The following is a 16,477-nucleotide window of genomic DNA, read 5'->3' on the forward strand; positions in this document are numbered from 1 at the left end:
CTCACAGCCCTGCTGGGCTTTCAGCCTGAGCAAAGCCTGCCCTCACAGCCTCTCTCTGAGCGCTGCCAGCCTGGTTTGCACGCACAGGAGGAGGAATAGGAGCTCTCTATTCCTGGGAATAGGAACTGACTTTTCTTGGAGGGTTTAATTGCTGTGCATGCCTTTGCCTCCCTGCACTCTGCACCCCTCGCTGTGAGGAGCCCAGACACACCTGAGACCAGGAGGAGAGAAGGATGAAATAGTCCTTAAAGGGTGTTCTGTGTCAGACAGCAGTTTGCATGCTGGTTTTCAGTTTTTCCTGATTTTTTTCCAGCACAGGAGGAGGTGGCTGAAGCCATTGGTGTGGACAGGGGATTTGCAGCAGCCGTAGTGCTTGGCTCTGTCAGAGCTCCCGTCCTTCAGCTTGGTCCTTTCCCTCTCAAGATCCCGAGGCCAGGCAGGGCTGTGCTCTAAGAGGAGGCATTTGGGGCTGGCTGAAAGGGTAAAAGCAAATGGGTTTGACTTATTGGTCTATCTGGGAGGATAGATATAGATACAAACTTGTGAGTGATGCAGAAGAGGAGGTCTCTGAGGGAATTTGTGCTAGGGAAGGGAATTATCATTTAATTCTTTATAGAACAACCTTTAAACACGATTGGGAAGATATGCTTGCGATGATAGCAAAATAAAAGAAACCACGTCACTGAAAAAGGGATTTATTTGAATTTTCTTGGTTAATTTTGGCATGAGAAAATGCATTTCCATGGCAGTTTGGTACCTGGAGTCGCTTCTGCACCCTGCCCTGTGACTCTGTAATCTCTGCACGGTGGGAGAGGTGAGAGGGGGATCTTTATTTCCCCAGGGTTGCCTGTAGGTTTTCATGGAGTGTGTGCTTCTGCACTTACAGGTGTGCTCTCAGTCCCTGTGGGTTCAGCCCCTGCCCTCCATGATGCTGTACATCCTCAGAGAACTCTGCAAAGCCCAAGATCCTGGGCAGAAAAACCTCCAACCAACTTATTCTTGTTTAATGTTTTTCCCCTTGAATATTTCAGATGCATCATTTGGGGTGGAAGACTCATATTGAATGGGAGTAATTGACCTGGGACAGTGAATCATTTTGAGTTTATTTCAGGTGGAATGAGGATTATTTTTTTAAGGGTTTCATCCTCAGGCTGAAGTAAAAATCAGTTATTTGTATAGCTGTGTTTACAGGCAGGTAGTGAAGTTAAAGACTAATGAGTGAGGGGGCGGAGGCTTGGTCCTGGAGGTTAATGGACTTGCATGAAGCTTTTTTGTCTCAAAAGCTCTCTTCAAATCCCACTTTTTTCTTTTTTTTTTCCTTTTTTTTTCCCCTAAAGAAAGTAGATTTAGCAGTTTCATTTCTGCAGCCCGCACCCCCCAGATGAGCTCTGGCAGAGTTTATCTCACTAGGTCTCTGCACAGGAGTGACTGAACCGCAGGGCTGGCTGCGTGAGGAGCCAGGTGAGGAGCAGGAGCCAGCCCCAAAGGTGCCTTGCACGATGAGTGTGCTCCCTGCCCTGCGGTGTGCCCACCAGGACCCTGCTTTCTATCCCACGTGGATTTGCTTTGCACCCACTGAAGCTTTCATGGAGTGAGTCTGAAATCCATCAGCATCCCTCCCCTACCCCACAGCAAGGAGCTATTCTATATTCCCAGAGCAGCTGATGTCCATTAAATGTTTGAGTGACACTACAACAATGTGTAAAATATCGGTGATAAGGATCTAGCAAATCTTAATAAAAAAAAAGGCGACAAGAATGTAAATTGCACATACAATTGTGATAAAGAGCCAGAGATAACATTAAAGAGATTGTATCAATTTAATGCAAGTTTTGTGCCAAAGCCTGTCATCTGCTCTTTGAAGAGGAGTTGTTGGGAGCCTTGATATTCCAGCAGACAGTGCTGAAATCATCCCAGTGCTCTGGAGCGGCCGTCCCTGCAGCCAGCGTGCTGTGTGGAAGCTGTCTGCTTGCTGAGGATTAATGGAAACCTTTCCTGCCTCTACAATAAAAATAATGTTCCTTGAAAAAAAATAAAGTGCCCTTCTGCCTGCTGGCCTTTGGGTCCCTCAAAATGCAATTAAAAAGCAGCTTAATACAGCCTCGCAATGAGAAATCTGTCAGTGTTCAAGGCACGATCTGAAGTGAAAGCAACATGAAAAGGTTGTGAGCAAAAATATTTAACTGTGCGCCTGCCTGCCTGCCTGGTGCTGCTCATGGAGCCACCAGCTGGACTGGGACGTGAGGGGCTGGAACTGGGGGAGCTGGAGCAGCCTCACAGACAGAGCTGGGCTGCAGCAGTGCTGGGGAGGGCACAGGAGCTCCTCCCTGACCCAGCCTGGTGTGTGTCCCTGCTGGCCTGTCCCTGTTTTCTGGGCTGGTGTTGCTGCTGTGTGCCCTGGGTTTCTGTCCCTCCTCTGCTGTTTAGGGTGTGCCACATCTCTGAAAGTGGGCAGGTGACAGCAGTAAGGGCTATTGGAAGCACCCTACAGGTTTGATGGAAGGGTAACTCCAGTTTTCTGTGCAGGGCTGCCAGCTATAGGTCAGTATTGTGCTTGCCAAAATATCTTCCCAAAATTTTAGGCATAATAATGGGAGTTAATTTTAAATGGTGGTTCGCTATATTTTTCTGCAGGCATGGTAATTAAAAAAAATCCTTTAAGTAAAGCTAGTAATTCCATAGCAAGTGAGGGATTTTAAGGGCTGGGAGTGAAATCTGAACACAGGGCTCCAGTGACTGCCTGGTTCTGGTACTGCCAAGTGAACTTTTGTCTTTGGCTGCCCCTTGTGTGTCGCTACCTGCACAAGGGTGAGTGAAATCCCACCCCAGCTCTGCACGAAGGGCTGCTGGAGCAACAACTTGATGGGAGCAGTGTTTCAGCGGGATGCCAGTAGATGGCACAGCTTTTATATCAGCTAATTATGCAGGGAGCCAGCGCCGGCCCGGGCTGCTCCTGTGGCTCATCTGAGCCGTGCCTCTCTCCACTCACACAGATGAAGATGTCTCTGCTGGTCTGCCTGTAATTGAGGAAGTTGGATAAGATATGGAAGATGTTGAGCTTGTCAGCATTGTGGGGCAGTGGGAAACTGTGATGGGGAGGAGGAGATAAGAATCTTGTGCTTGGGTGAGTGTGGGAGCAGAGAAGCAAAATTCAAGATAGTGGTAGTGTGGCTTCCCAAATGCATTCCAGCAAGTGCTGTATTGCCTTAGTGTCGATGTATTTGACTGCTCCAGCTTTATGCATGGGGAAACTGAGGCCTGGAGAGCTCATTCTTTGTCTTTGATACACCCTGGAATAAGAGCTGTGCTTCTTAATTAAGTTCTGGAACTTTTAGCTCCAAGGTGTCCTTCATGCGTGATTAGGACAATAACATCTCCCTGGAGCTCAAAGCTCCTTCTCTCAGCTCTGCTCCTGTTTGGTGCTATTGTTCCCTGGCCACTTCAGGCTTTGAATGTGAATTTTTTTATCAGTTTAGCAATTTTCTGCACCCTTTTGAAAGAGTAAGAGTAAGAGTTGAAATCATCCTAAATCTTCTCCCTGTGTGAAGTTGCCCAGCTGTTTTGCACCTCCCCTCACCCAAAGCAGCCCTCTGGCCTGTTCAGGGATGAGCTTGTGGCTCTTGCTGGAGAGTTCCAGCTCCCTGGAATTGGGAGAGTTGCTCAAGTGCAGTAAGACAGCCCTGATATGGGGGGGAACTGCCCATCCCTTTGTGTCCCTGTCCTGGGAGATGTGCAGAGACCCCAGCATCAGAGGCAATCTTTCTTCCTACCTTCTGCCTGCTGAAGAACTTCTTTTCATGACTGGAATTGATTCTTCCAAGTGGATGGAAAGGATATATCCCAAATCTTGAGGGCCTGGTGTGTATGTAGAATATAAACCAGAGTGTATGTATGTGAGGCTGTAAATAGAGTTGTCACTCTAAAAGAAATGGGGTTTCTAGTGCTTGTCAGATCATTTTAAAACCATTTTTATTACTAGATTACATTCTGAGATAAAGTTTGTTGTAGCAAAAAAGAGGGAAGGTGTAGGATTTGACTGCAGATTTGGAAATGCACTTAAAACTTATGAAGAGTTTTTGAACCTTAGCTGAGGGCAGGCTGTCTGCTTCAGGGTTTTCCTGCAGTGCATCTCCTGCCCAGCACATTTAAAGGATGATCTCTTGATTTCGGTGCAAACTCTGCCCTAGCATGTCACCTTTTATAATCAAGCCATGACATAACATGCAGACACTGGCACAGGAGCTCCAGCTCACGAGTCTGTGTCCTGTGTGTGGGGCAGAAACCCTTCCAGGGGTCCTCAGGAACTCCGTGTTCCCTGAATGTGGCTCTTAAACAACTGCCATAAGGATTTTGTGTCAAAACTGAGGATCAATCCTGGCATGTGTTGACTTTGTTCTTCCCATTCTCTCTCCCATAACCATTGATCCTAAAATATTTTTCTCTAGTTCTATCCTTTTTCTGTGCTCTTACTTTTAGCACTACATCTGCAAGCAACAGAAAACACTGTGTAGGTGCCAACTCTTTTCTTAGCTATTCCTTGCAGATACAAGCAGCATCCCATTTTCTAACCGAGCCTCTTCTGTCTTTTCCTCCTAGTTGTTCCTAGTAGTATCTGTCTACCTTTTTATGTACCAGTGACAAAGTTAACAGGGTGTTGTTCTCTTGATGCAGCATGACAGAGAAAACAGCAGTCATTTCCTCCTGCTAGACTTGGGCTGCAGAGTTGTGTTGGTTTGCATGTCCCTGCTCCACTTCCCATCCTAGTTTAGGGCACATCACAGACTGGATGCTGGAAAAAGCAGGAGCTTTGCAAGTGCCTCCTAAACTCCACAGCTGCTTACAGGGCAGAGGTAGCTGGAGTGGCAAGGAGAAAGTTAGCTTTAACCCTGAGATTTGCCTGTGTTTACCATAACATCTGGCTATTAAAAAGTAGATTTATTTTGCATGCAGACAAATGCAGAAAGTCCACACTGCCTTGACATTGGAGTTTTTGTGTCTCTCCTACTCCCAGCCCCATCTCAAACCCAGAACCTCTGCAAGGTCCCATTCTGAGTAGCTGCTTTTCTTCCTCTGTACTGAGCATCTCTAAAACCTGGGCATAATAGCATCCCTGCTAATTATATCACTGCAGATTTATTTCATGGTAATATTATAGCTGGCCTCAGGCATCACCACTATCATTGGAAAACATCGAACGATCACAGCTTCTGAGCTGCCTCCATTAAACCTGGGAGAAGCGTCTGGGCCTGTTTATAAGTTTGTCTTTTGATGAGAGCCAGGGATTGATGAGCTGGTGGCTGTGAGGTTTGCAGAAGATGCCCTGGAGGGAAGCTTCCCTCGTCAGGCAGCCATAAGGTGCAGATGGCGGGATCGCGAGCGGAATGCAGACACAGCCAGGGGAGTGGGGTGGGAGCGTCACCTTCATCCATCCAGGCAGCCTTGTCCCTCCCTGGCAGCACCACCCCGTGCCAGGGGCTGCCCAGCATCCCATTGGGGATGGCTCCGTGCTCCAAACTGCTGCTGCTGGCAGCTTGGCTGGAGGTGCTCCCAGGGAAAGGGGGCGTTTCGGGCACACAAGTGGTCTTGTGATGCTTTCTGCTGACAGTCTTGGAGCTAGGGCAGGTTTTTTGCAACCAAAAAAAAAGAGAAAAATAATTCAAGAGTTTTCTCTATATATTCTTTGCTAGAAATAAAATTAATCCCGTGACCAATGTGCTGGGTACCGAGGCCTTCTGGCATGAGCATAGCTGAAGGTCAGTGCTGTGTCCCCAGGGCTGTTCTGTTCTTGGGAGCCAAGCCTGTGGCTGCTTGCTGCTCCAGGCTGTGTCCCCTATGGAACACAGCCATGGGATGGCTGGAGGTCTGTAGGATGAAGCATTTGGTGCTGGAGAGCTGGTACCCACACTCTAGGTTTGGAGGGTGTAAGGGAGTATTTCAGCACACATCCCAGTACTGCACAGGTCTGCTGGGAGGCCGTGTTTGTCTGCACCTGAAGCCTGGCTGGCAGGGAGGGGGTGACCACCATCCCCAGTCAGTGTGTTGGCCTTCCCCATGGATGTCTGTGGCCCCCAAACAGCAGATTATGCCAGATCTGAGACCCACTACATGTGGAGAACACAAGGAAGTAACTTATAACTCTTGAAAGGGATTTGGGTAAAAGTACATCAGTTGTTACTGATTTTACTCTGTCTGGCCATAAAGTCCTTTTTGGTTATGGTGCTCCAGCATGGCAATGAGTGGCCCAAAAACTTAACTGAAATGGGGTCAATAAATTACATGCAGACAAAAGGCACTTACACTCAGACTGCATCAAGTCTCCTGGTAATTTCAGTGAAACAGGCAGAGCAGAAATATGCTGATAATTATTTAAATTAGACTCCGAGCATTGAATTTTTTTCTTCAAGTAACAGCACTTCAGCACTTGTCCAGATGAGTGCTAATTTACCCAAATGGAAAGGTTTATTAAACATGCCAGCCAGTGCTTTAGTAATATTTAGGACAGCAATTTTGCTTTATTATATCTCTTAACAAAGAGGACACAGGCTTCTTGATCCAGCACCAGAGCAGTCAGGGGATGTTGGGGAAGATCCACGTCAGTTCTCCTCACCTCAAATCAAGGTACATTATTTCTGCTTCAACTCTGCCTCTTTGCCAAGTGCAAACCTGGGACTTGATTTAAAAAAAAAAACTTCACTGACTTGGCCAGTTTGAAGGACATTCAAAATCTGGACATCTTCTGGGTGCAGGAGTCAGAGCTATGATTTGGAGACATTGAAGGATGAAATTGAGTTTGGTTCAGTGAAATGGGCCCTAAGCCAGGTGCTGAGGAAGACGAGCCCGAGCTCTCCCTGCTGCCCCTTGCTCTCTCCAGGACACAGCTGACATCTGTGTTGTTTTGGGGAGAAGTTTGGCTGCATGAAGACGATGCCACCCATCATTTGCCCCCCTCAGTGCTCTGTCATGCCCTGCCTCCTGGTCGTGTTATCATCATATGTGTTATTGCCAGGGCTGCCTTTCAGACTAATGCTGGCTTTGCTGTTTCCCTCAGGACTCTAAATTTCTTTGGTTTCTATACTTCACAAATCCCAGTGGACTGCCATTCTGCTCAAACATCCTGTAGAAGTCTTCTGAAGCTTCCTGGCTGTGGGTGCAGGTGTTTGGTTCTGTGGCTTCTCCCAGGACTCAAGTGGGAAATTAAGACTATTTGCACAAATTAGAGATAATGCAGAAGTGTCTTAATCTGAGAATCTCCTCACAAAGAGGATGGTTCAGTGTCGTGAATGCTTCTTACAGATCCATCCAGGGAAATTTGCTTTTAAGCTTTGCAATTTCTCTGGGTCCTTCAGGATAAAGACCACTACCTCCTTTACGTGAGGACATGCATGGTGTAACATACCAAATCTAAGTCTTTACATTTTATCTTCCATAAATATCCTAACAGTTCCCTGCACAAGATTGCTCTGTTAAACTATCACACTGCAAATCTTGTGAGTGCCTGGAGCTCTGGATGCTTGCAAAAGATTTGGCAAGGGAGAACTTTGTGGAATTCCAGATTGTACATTCTTTTAGAGTTTGGATACAGGGTGAAGCCAACAGTGGTGGGAATGGGAAGATTTTGCTTCAAATCCGGGGGGGTTTTTTGTCTTTGGTGCCATCAGAGTAATGAGAGGAAAGGCTGTGGCTGCTCTTCTATGGAGGTGTGGATGTTGGATATCCCACGGGGGAAACAGAGAAGTTTATCATCTCTACAGTTAAGTCAGAGTCTCTGTAATCTCCACAGAGAGCTGGATTCACCCCAGATAGGTCGAATATCTTTGTGTCCTGTTGCACTGGAAGTGTGAAAGAGCTCCCAGGAGGAAACATGCCTTCTCTGCTCCCTAGCATGGTGTACAGCAGGGAGCTCTCTGGGGACCATTGCTGATTCCTTCTCATGCTCCAGAAAGGGCACAGCACTGTGCTGTCACAGCTCCAGAGAGGTGAACATGCAATTTTCAGAATGGGGAAAATGGATGGAAATAATTTGAAAGGAAACTCTTGCTCTGCATTATTGATGATATGTATTTTTTAGTGTTTGGTGTCCCACAGGGAAGTGTGCTGTGACACCTTGTGTGTGGTGAGCCTCAGTGTGCTGTGACCATCAGCCAGGCTCATCCACAGTAACAGGGATGTGGGGAAGCATCTTAGATGAATCCTCTGAACTTACACACCTTTAAGAAGTGCAGAAGAGATAGTCTGGGATTCAGTTTTACTGTTCTAGCACTTTTCTTGCCACCCTGATTGGAAGTGCTTAACCTCCTCTTCATTAATCAGTTTGAATTTTATCTAAAATTCATCCTCGATGAAGGTGAATTGGAGTCTGCTGCTCCAAGCTTGGGCTGAAAATGATGGCAGGGTGTGCAGAGCTCAGCAGGTGAGGGCACTGCAGCTTGGATCAGAGGGACACTGTGGCTTTGGTGGCTCTGTACTAACAAGGCTGGAGGTCTCAGCCATGTCCTGTGTGCTCAGTTCCCAACAAGCCCTGTGGGCAGGACGTGTGTGTGACATTGTACTGAGTGACACATGGCTGGGGTGCCACAACCCAGAGCAGCAACATGAGACAGTCACCAGGTCACTGAGGCTGGCAGGGAGCTGTGCAGATCAGCCACTGGACCCCTGGCCAAAGCAGGGTGAGCTGGAGCAGCCTGCCAGGAGCTCAGCTGTTCCTGGGGAGATCCTGTGATTGTCCTAATGTTACAGTTGGGCAGGGTAAGCCCTGGGCAGTGACTGGGATGAGACATCCCTGGAAGATGGGTGCAGGTGGTGAGGGTGAGAAGGTGAAGAAGGCCTCGGGGCTGCAAGGCACATATGTGTGTGCTTACTCATCCTTTTCAAGAGCTCCTGGCTGCAGTAGTGCTGTCTTTCTGTTAAATACGTTTTTCTTCAGGAATCAAAGTCACTAAGGTCTGTTAGACTTGAAGAGCTTTAAGATCAGAACATAAATACATCACAGAGATTTGTCTTCTTCTCTGGCCAGGTCCTTTCCTGTTGGATGTTTATGTACAGGGATGAGTGGAAAACACTGAATGGAAGGGAAAAGTGAATTCTGGAATTCTGTTTGCAGACTCCTTGGCCTTCTGGTCACCAGTGCAAGCCATCATTCTTCTAAGATTGTCTATGACAAGGACTGTTGGGAAGTGGTTTTCCTGTGGTGCTCTGCTGCAGGTCAGCCCATGGGGACAGTTACACCATCCCTGTCAGGATTACCTGGTCCATCCTGACTTGCCCACAGAGCATTTTACCCCACAGGGTTTCCTGAAAAAAACCAGGCTATGTTTGTCTGAGCTGCATTGGGGCAGCTCTGTTCTAGGCAGCCAGGGAGCACCGCGAATGTCTGACGAATCCTTTGTGGCAGGATCTCAGCCATCCTCCCTTTCCTCGGCAAGAAATACTGACTGCAAAGAGCTCTGGAGCCCCCATCCCAGCCCTGCAGACCTCCTCCTGGCTGTGGCTCCCTGGGGCTGCAGGAGCTGCCGGCTGATTTCCCTAATCCCCAGTGCACAAGGGCCGGCTCTCATCAGCGGCAGCTGCCATTTACAGTGGGAGGAGAAGGAGGAGCACAGCCGGGAAAGGGAGATGGGTTCCACTCCTACTTGGGGTGCAAAAGGAATTATAATCTCACATTCTACTTTATTTTCTGTTTATTTTTTTACCTCTCTCCCTAGTGAAGGTAGATAGCATAAGAATTAACCTCCAGGGACATCCCAACAAGAAAAAAAAAAAACCATCATTTGCAGGCTCCTAAGAATAAGAATTTCCCTGGCAGGAATATTCCTGAAGGACCCTTTCTCTGTTAGGATATAGACATTTTGTAGAATGTTCCAAGTGCCTAGGATGCAAAATGCTTCTGCTGTGGATCTGAAAGGCTCTTGTAGCCCAAATCTGAGTGCAAAGTCCCTCACTGTGCTTCTTGTGGGGGTTTCAGGGCTTGGTATGTGAATCTGATCTTTAAATGTTGCTCAGGTGTTCAATGTCACATCTTGCAGAAACTAGGAACGTGCTGAAAACCAAAACAAGCCAAATTTTGCTGCACTTCTTGAAACAGCTTGTGAACTGGGAGTTTGTCCCTTCATGCTTTTCTCCTGCCTTTAGCTTTCTGCTGTGACTGATGATGGGATGAGAGCAACTTGATGTCATGGAGCAGCAGCTCTGCAGGCAAAGCCTCCCAGCAGTCTGGACCCAAACCTTCTTTGCACTGCTGCTGCTCTGGTCTGGCTGCTTAGCAAATGCTTTCTTGCTTGTGGGCTGCCTCATTAGGAGGAGGAAGTAATGATGGGGCCAGTGACGCTCTCCTCCCTTGCAAGATCCACGCCAGGGCTGGTTTTGCTGATACAGCATCTTTGCTCACACTTGCATGAGATTCTTGCTAGAACAATGCTCTGAAAACTGTTCTTAAAATCCTGGGCAATACAGCAGGGTTCTGGCCTAACTTCCTGCACAAAGAAGGTGGTTAGAGGTGTTGGTCAGGGCCTTGTCTTTTGGGTTTTGGATATCTCCAGGGGTGAAGCTCCTTCACTCTGGATCCCTGTCTGTTCTTCTGTCTAGAGACTTTCCTTCACATCATCTCTTGCTTGGTGCCTCTTCCTTCCTTTGTTCTTTGGCTCCTGCATCCCATTAAACACATGGGTTTTTTGAATCAATAACCAGCATAACCCTCTGCCCACAGATTTCCATTTCTGGCATGCCCTGCACACAGAGCCTGTGGTTTAGGTAATGCCTCATCTCACTGCAGTGTTCCTGCTCTAAAGAGATGACTTCTTAGCCTCTTTTCCTTTATAGGAAAAAATATTATGTAAATAGCTACACGTCCAGCCTATGGCCATGGACTGCAACAGGGAGCTGGGTGTCACCAAGAGGAGGGCACTCCCCCTTGGTGGTGACACCTCCCATGCTCTGGTGCTGACTTGCCATCAGGGTTGATGGTGTGACCATCCTTGAGCACTCCCACTGCCCAGTGCTGGGCTGCTGAGCCCTGAACAGGTGAACAGATGAGTAGTGGAGACTCTGTCCTTGTGGGTTGGACTCAACTGGACACAGTCCAGTGCCAGAACTCAGTGGCCCCACCTGAATGGGGACCAGGCTTGGGCACGTGATGTTCTTTTTGTCTGTGGGAGCTAAAGGGGCTCAGAACTGAGGGAGGAGGCGCTTGGTGGTGCAGGAGTGGTGGAAGACAAGCTGTGGGCAGTGTGTAGGACATGTGCTCCTGACTTCCAGCTAAGCCAGGCTGGAGGAGGGAGTCTTACAGATAACTTTGTTAAAATCATCAGGAGAACAGCATGCCTCCCATTTACTTTGTAGGTCTTGCACAGGTTTCATGTGCCAGAGCTAAAATAATACATGATTTGTTAAACTGGCTTTTTTCACAGCTGTAGGAAACAGCCCAGCCATTCAGCCAGAGCAGCAGCGAGCACCGATCAGCATTGGCAGGGTGGGCTGAGCCAGCTGCTGTCAAGAGGCTTTTTCCAAGGAGCCTGGTGGAAACAAAGGAGTCAAAGTGGTAAAACCACCCCATGCTGGACCTCACTTGCAGAGCAGCCAAGCAGGGAAACTAAACAGGAGCAAAACTGATGACAGCATGTGTAGGGCAACGTGCTAGAGCAGTGGAAGAATCAATCTGACTGATCTTTCCAGTAAATCCAACAGGTGCCTCCAGGCCACAGGAGTCACACCAGTATGGGATTCACTTGGCCTTTCAGGTGAGGCCAGGTCAATCTGGGATTCTGATAGGTTCAGAGTATTTTCCCCAGTGGGCTGTGGCAGGGTGTGTGCTCTCTAGGCATGGTGGTTTGTTTAAGATTTCCTTTAGTGCTTTGCTAAATCCAGAGTTTCTGCTGTAGTGAAAAAAGGACTAAAAAAAAAAAAAAGGAAAATACATTGTAAAATTGCAGAATTTGGAGTACACCAGGAGCAGCCATGGTGAAGAGGAAATTTTTCTATTCCCTAAAAGGTTTCTTCTGCACATTCAGTCTGTAGCTGAAGTGGGTTTTTGCTTTCTTTATTGTAGTCTCCTAATTGGTTTTCTACATTCACTCCTCAATCGCTGTAAGCATTAAAGTGTGGTGCATCCCATTAGATACCCTTTTCCATCTACTTAAGCAAAATTCAAGTTAAGATTTTCTTTTTTCCTACAGCTTCAGCCTTTCTGAAGTGCCAAGTAAGTTGTGTGTTAGGAATGCTGGTCTCGCAGGCAGTGGGTTCCCCACCTCCCTCTCCTCCTGGGAAAGGCATGGAGAAGCAGTAGCTCAGCACAGGAACACATCCACTGCATCCCTCTCTGATTTTGGTCTTTTGAACACAATTTTGTGTTGTGGTTTTGTTGTTACAAAGGCAGGATGAATGATTCATTGCTATCTCACAGCAGAGGGGTCAGTGGGTTGCTCACAGCCATATCTTATTATCATCTGGAATTTAGTGTGCCCAGGGTTTTCTAACCATCTGTAACACACACCGCTCATTTCCACAGCGTGCTCGTAACCTCTGCTAATTATTTATAAAGGGTTAATTAAGAGGATTCTGCTCTAAACAGTGACCCAGTGTTCTTTGTTTCTACTCCTTCAGCTAAAGTAACAACACTTTTACTGAAAACAACAGTAATTTATCCTTGAGTATAAGGTTTTGAGGTGCTGTATCAAAGCTACACAAAAAAACCAATGTGACGTCTACCTCCTTCCTCTGATTACTGATTTTGTAATTTTATAAAAGAAAGCAATCAAGTTTGTCTCATTATAATGGTGTTCATTGTTCAATTCTATTATCCTTTTAGGCTTTTCTCTTAATGTTTGTTCCACTATTTCAGTAAGGCTTGAAATTAGTCTAATTCCCCAGATCACACTTCTTCCAGTTTTAAAATGTAGATGAAACAGATTAAGATTATTGAGTTCTGAAAATCAAAGAGACAGTGAGGTAGTGCCATTAATGTGCTGTTTGCCTGTTAAAATAGTCTTTTTGCTGGTCCTGTCAGCCCCTGTGCTGAAAGCAGAGGCAGAGGGCACCCAGTATAATTAAAAGGCAACAGGTCTGCTGCAAGTTAAATGCTTTTTAATACAGCTTGTAGCTCACTGATAGAACTTGTTGCCCGAAGATGCTGTCAGAGCAAGAAATTCAGCAAGACAGAAGAACGAGGGGGAGCTTGTTGTGAATCTGAGCAGTAGCTCTGAGTCTGTGGTGGCTGTGATAATCTTCCCTTGGCAGTGCTGCCATTGTGGCGCTGCGTTTGTCTGAGTGATGGAAGCTTTCAAGATCCATGTGAATATCTGCAGATTGAGCTGAGGAGAAGATAAATGACCAAGGCTGTTCTTTCTTGCTTTGGGAAGATTTAAGGCAATTAGTGAAGCCAGGAATTTTTTTTTCTCTTGCAGACATATTCTTTAACATATGTAGTTGCAGTATTCAGCTGAGGAGAGTTGGGTCTTTCTCCAGACCCTTTTCAGACTGTGAAAGTTGGTGGGACTCCAGGCCACTTTCACTAGAGCCGTCTCTGTGCTTTTCCTGAAAGGTGCATTAAACTTTCCCATCAATGCTTTACAAACCCACCACAGGTGAGACCACTTGGCAGTGACCCTCTGGAGAGCCACCCAAGCATCTCCTGCTCTACTGAGCCCTAAACTGCTTTGTGTCCATGAAGTACGAATGGTGGGGAGGAGAGGTGTCTTTTATTACTCCTGCCTTAGTGACTGAGCCAGACAGCTACCCTGCCTTTTCAACTCCATCAGCTGGTGGATAAAAAATACATATTTTGAATTAAAGTGGAAAAGTGAACAGGAGACATGAAAATAAGCCCATTACTCTCATGAGAATTTTGCCATAAGAGAAGTGTGTATGTATCTTCAGTGCTTCTTCTCTCCTTCCACTTTGTTATTACTTTCCAAGCCTTTTTTAAATTGAAAGAATTTCTTAAGCAGGCAGTAGTTTTTCATGCATTTTACCCATTCTATCTATTAAAAGAACTTGACCCCTTTCATTTCCACCTTTCAGGATAACAGTAGAAAGTTGTGCCAATTTAGTAGTCAGTGTGTGGAAATTAGTGTCTATGAAATGCATATTTTATTTGATTGCCTGTATTTAAGCCTGATTGTGATGTTTGGGTGATTTGAACATAAAGTGGTATGAGAAGTATAATAATCTGTTATCAGAGGCAGACAGAGAGAAGGGGAAACAACTCTTTATATTTTGGTAGAACACAAAGAGTTTTAGACATCATCTTTTCAAACCCTGGCCTTTTGGAAATGTCGTAGAGATGAGAGCCCTGGTGCTGTTCAGCATTGAAGCTGATCTCTGAAAGGGATGAGGCTTTAATGCCTCACATTTTTTACATTTTGGTAAATCCACCCCAGAAGTCAGTAAAGTTGCACCTTTCACTGGCATGCTACTGGATTCCACCAGTCTTCACTGCTCCTAACAATCTGACATTCCTGTTGGATGTAATGGGGATACAAACAGGCCTTTTGCCAGCCTCCAGAACACGTGGGGTAACCAGCCCAGCATCTGGGCCAGATGACCCAGAGACCTTGCCTGTGGCCTTTGCCAGGACAGGTTTCTTGATCCATTCCCCTCCCAAAAGCAGGCAGCATGGTCTGGTCACAGTCAGGTGGGGAGGAAACACAGCTTCTGCCTTGGACTGTCTCAGTCAGTGTCCCCCCTTCCCTGTGTGGTTTTCCAGTGTAGTGCTCCTCACTGGGGAGGCAATTTCTGCACCCCTAAAATGATGCCTTGGCCACTAGCCCAGCAGTCTGTGGCCACAAAATCTAGAAGTCAAATGAAATAACTTATTTATGCTCTGGGTTACAACACTGTTGGACTGACACTCATCAGGGGGAGATGAGGGCACCCTGTTACCCCTCAGCTGCAATCCCATGGTGGGACAGGCATGTCCAGTGGGATTGCTCCATGCTTCACTGCTTGTGGCATGGATGGAGCCTCCAGCTGTCACAGGCATTTCATTGGAGCTCTGTTTGGTCAGGAAGGGGAAAATGCAGGGATTGGTTTTGAATCCCTAACTCACATCTACAAAAGCAGGGGGTGGATTTGTCATTTCTCCTCCACAGCACTGGGGCCATTGCATGTGGAGTCCCATCTGGGTGTTGTGTCCCCCAGTGTGCAGGCACTATGAGAGAAGGAAGGAATGAAGTGGGAGCTGTAACTCCCCATCTTCCCTCTGCCTCTGTGTGGCAGCTGGTGATTAAATTGTCAGTTTAATGCATCCATCCATTTAACTCAAAAAATGTGCAGAGAGAAGGAAGGTGAGGGCAGATGCCTTCCCTACAATGGAGTGGCTGCCTTACAGAATACCAGCTTTACTGTTTCCCAGTCAAAGCCCAGTAAAGTCTCCAGTGGATGGTAGTCACAGGCTTTCTGTTGTCTGATAAGGCTGGAAAGTCTTTGGGTGGGGAACTCTCTCCTAGGCACACACATATGAGAGTGTGTGAGTATATTTGGATGTGCATGGACACTGCTGGGCACAGCAGGGCTCTTCCCTGGGAAACTCTGGGACTGCCACAGCACAAACCCACTGGAGTGTTGGCACAGTGAATGTGGTTTCCTTGTCTCCAGGCAGCCATGCCTGGAGGTTTCCTTGTCCTCTAAGAAAAAATCATTGTTGCAGTTTTAGGGCTGTGCTCTCAATCTCTTAAGTAAATTACCAAGGAAAATGGTTGCTGCTCTTTTTTTCCTCCTTGTGCTCTGCTAGTTCTGTTTAGGGCAGTTGTGCTGGATTTTCTTCCTTTTATCCTCTTGTTTTTCAGCATGTCTGCCTTCTTCCTTTCTCTTTGTATTGAGATTTGTCCTTTCTTTTGTAGAAATTAAAATGCCACATCCCCGCTGATCTGAGACTGAAGCAAAACTGAGACTACAGAATAGCTTGTTTCTAATTGAGATTTGAAAAATATCCCTCAATAATGCTTTCAGCTATTTTGCGTGGGAATATTTTGATTACATTTCTTATGGAAAGCCACATTCGAGCATGGCAGGATAAGAGGACAAATGAGAGAAGTATTTCCACTGTGAGGTGTCTATCCTAAAAAACAGGGGTGGAAGCTGTGTTGCATGTGCACACACATGGCTGCGTGGTGTGTGAGGCACGTGGTGATTAAAAATACTGTCAGGTTTGCTTACCCACAGGGCTTTTTTCCTTTGGGATGTGTAAACTTTAGCTCTGCAGAGCTCCAGCCCTTTAATATTCCCTGAGCACCTGGCACATGCACTGCCTTTGCGCCATTTGCAGTGAGAGTGGCCTGGAAGATGGGCCCAAGACTTTCAAAGTCAGGCTGTGGTTCTGCAAAAGACAACTGAGAAAAGCCTGACTTGTATTATTAAGCTGAACTCCCAGCCTGGAACAAAAGCTCAGCTGGAAAACTGGTAGGAGTCAATAAGTAAAAACAACCCACCAGCTGGAAAATGCGACTGCGGTGAGAGTGTCCAGCATGGGCAGGCAGGAGGGGAGAAT

At 46.8% G+C, this 16,477-nt stretch overlaps 1 protein-coding gene across 4 annotated transcripts in view; it reads left to right on the top strand.

The window, feature by feature from the left end:
- The window catches only part of CACNA2D2 (calcium voltage-gated channel auxiliary subunit alpha2delta 2), a 185,642-nt gene that overhangs the window by 67,635 nt on the left and 101,530 nt on the right, over positions 1-16,477 (top strand). The gene's annotated exons all lie outside the window — the stretch shown is intronic.

This window comes from Geospiza fortis, unplaced genomic scaffold (assembly GCF_000277835.1).
Source record: "Geospiza fortis unplaced genomic scaffold, GeoFor_1.0 scaffold78, whole genome shotgun sequence".
Lineage (NCBI taxonomy): Eukaryota > Metazoa > Chordata > Aves > Passeriformes > Thraupidae > Geospiza > Geospiza fortis.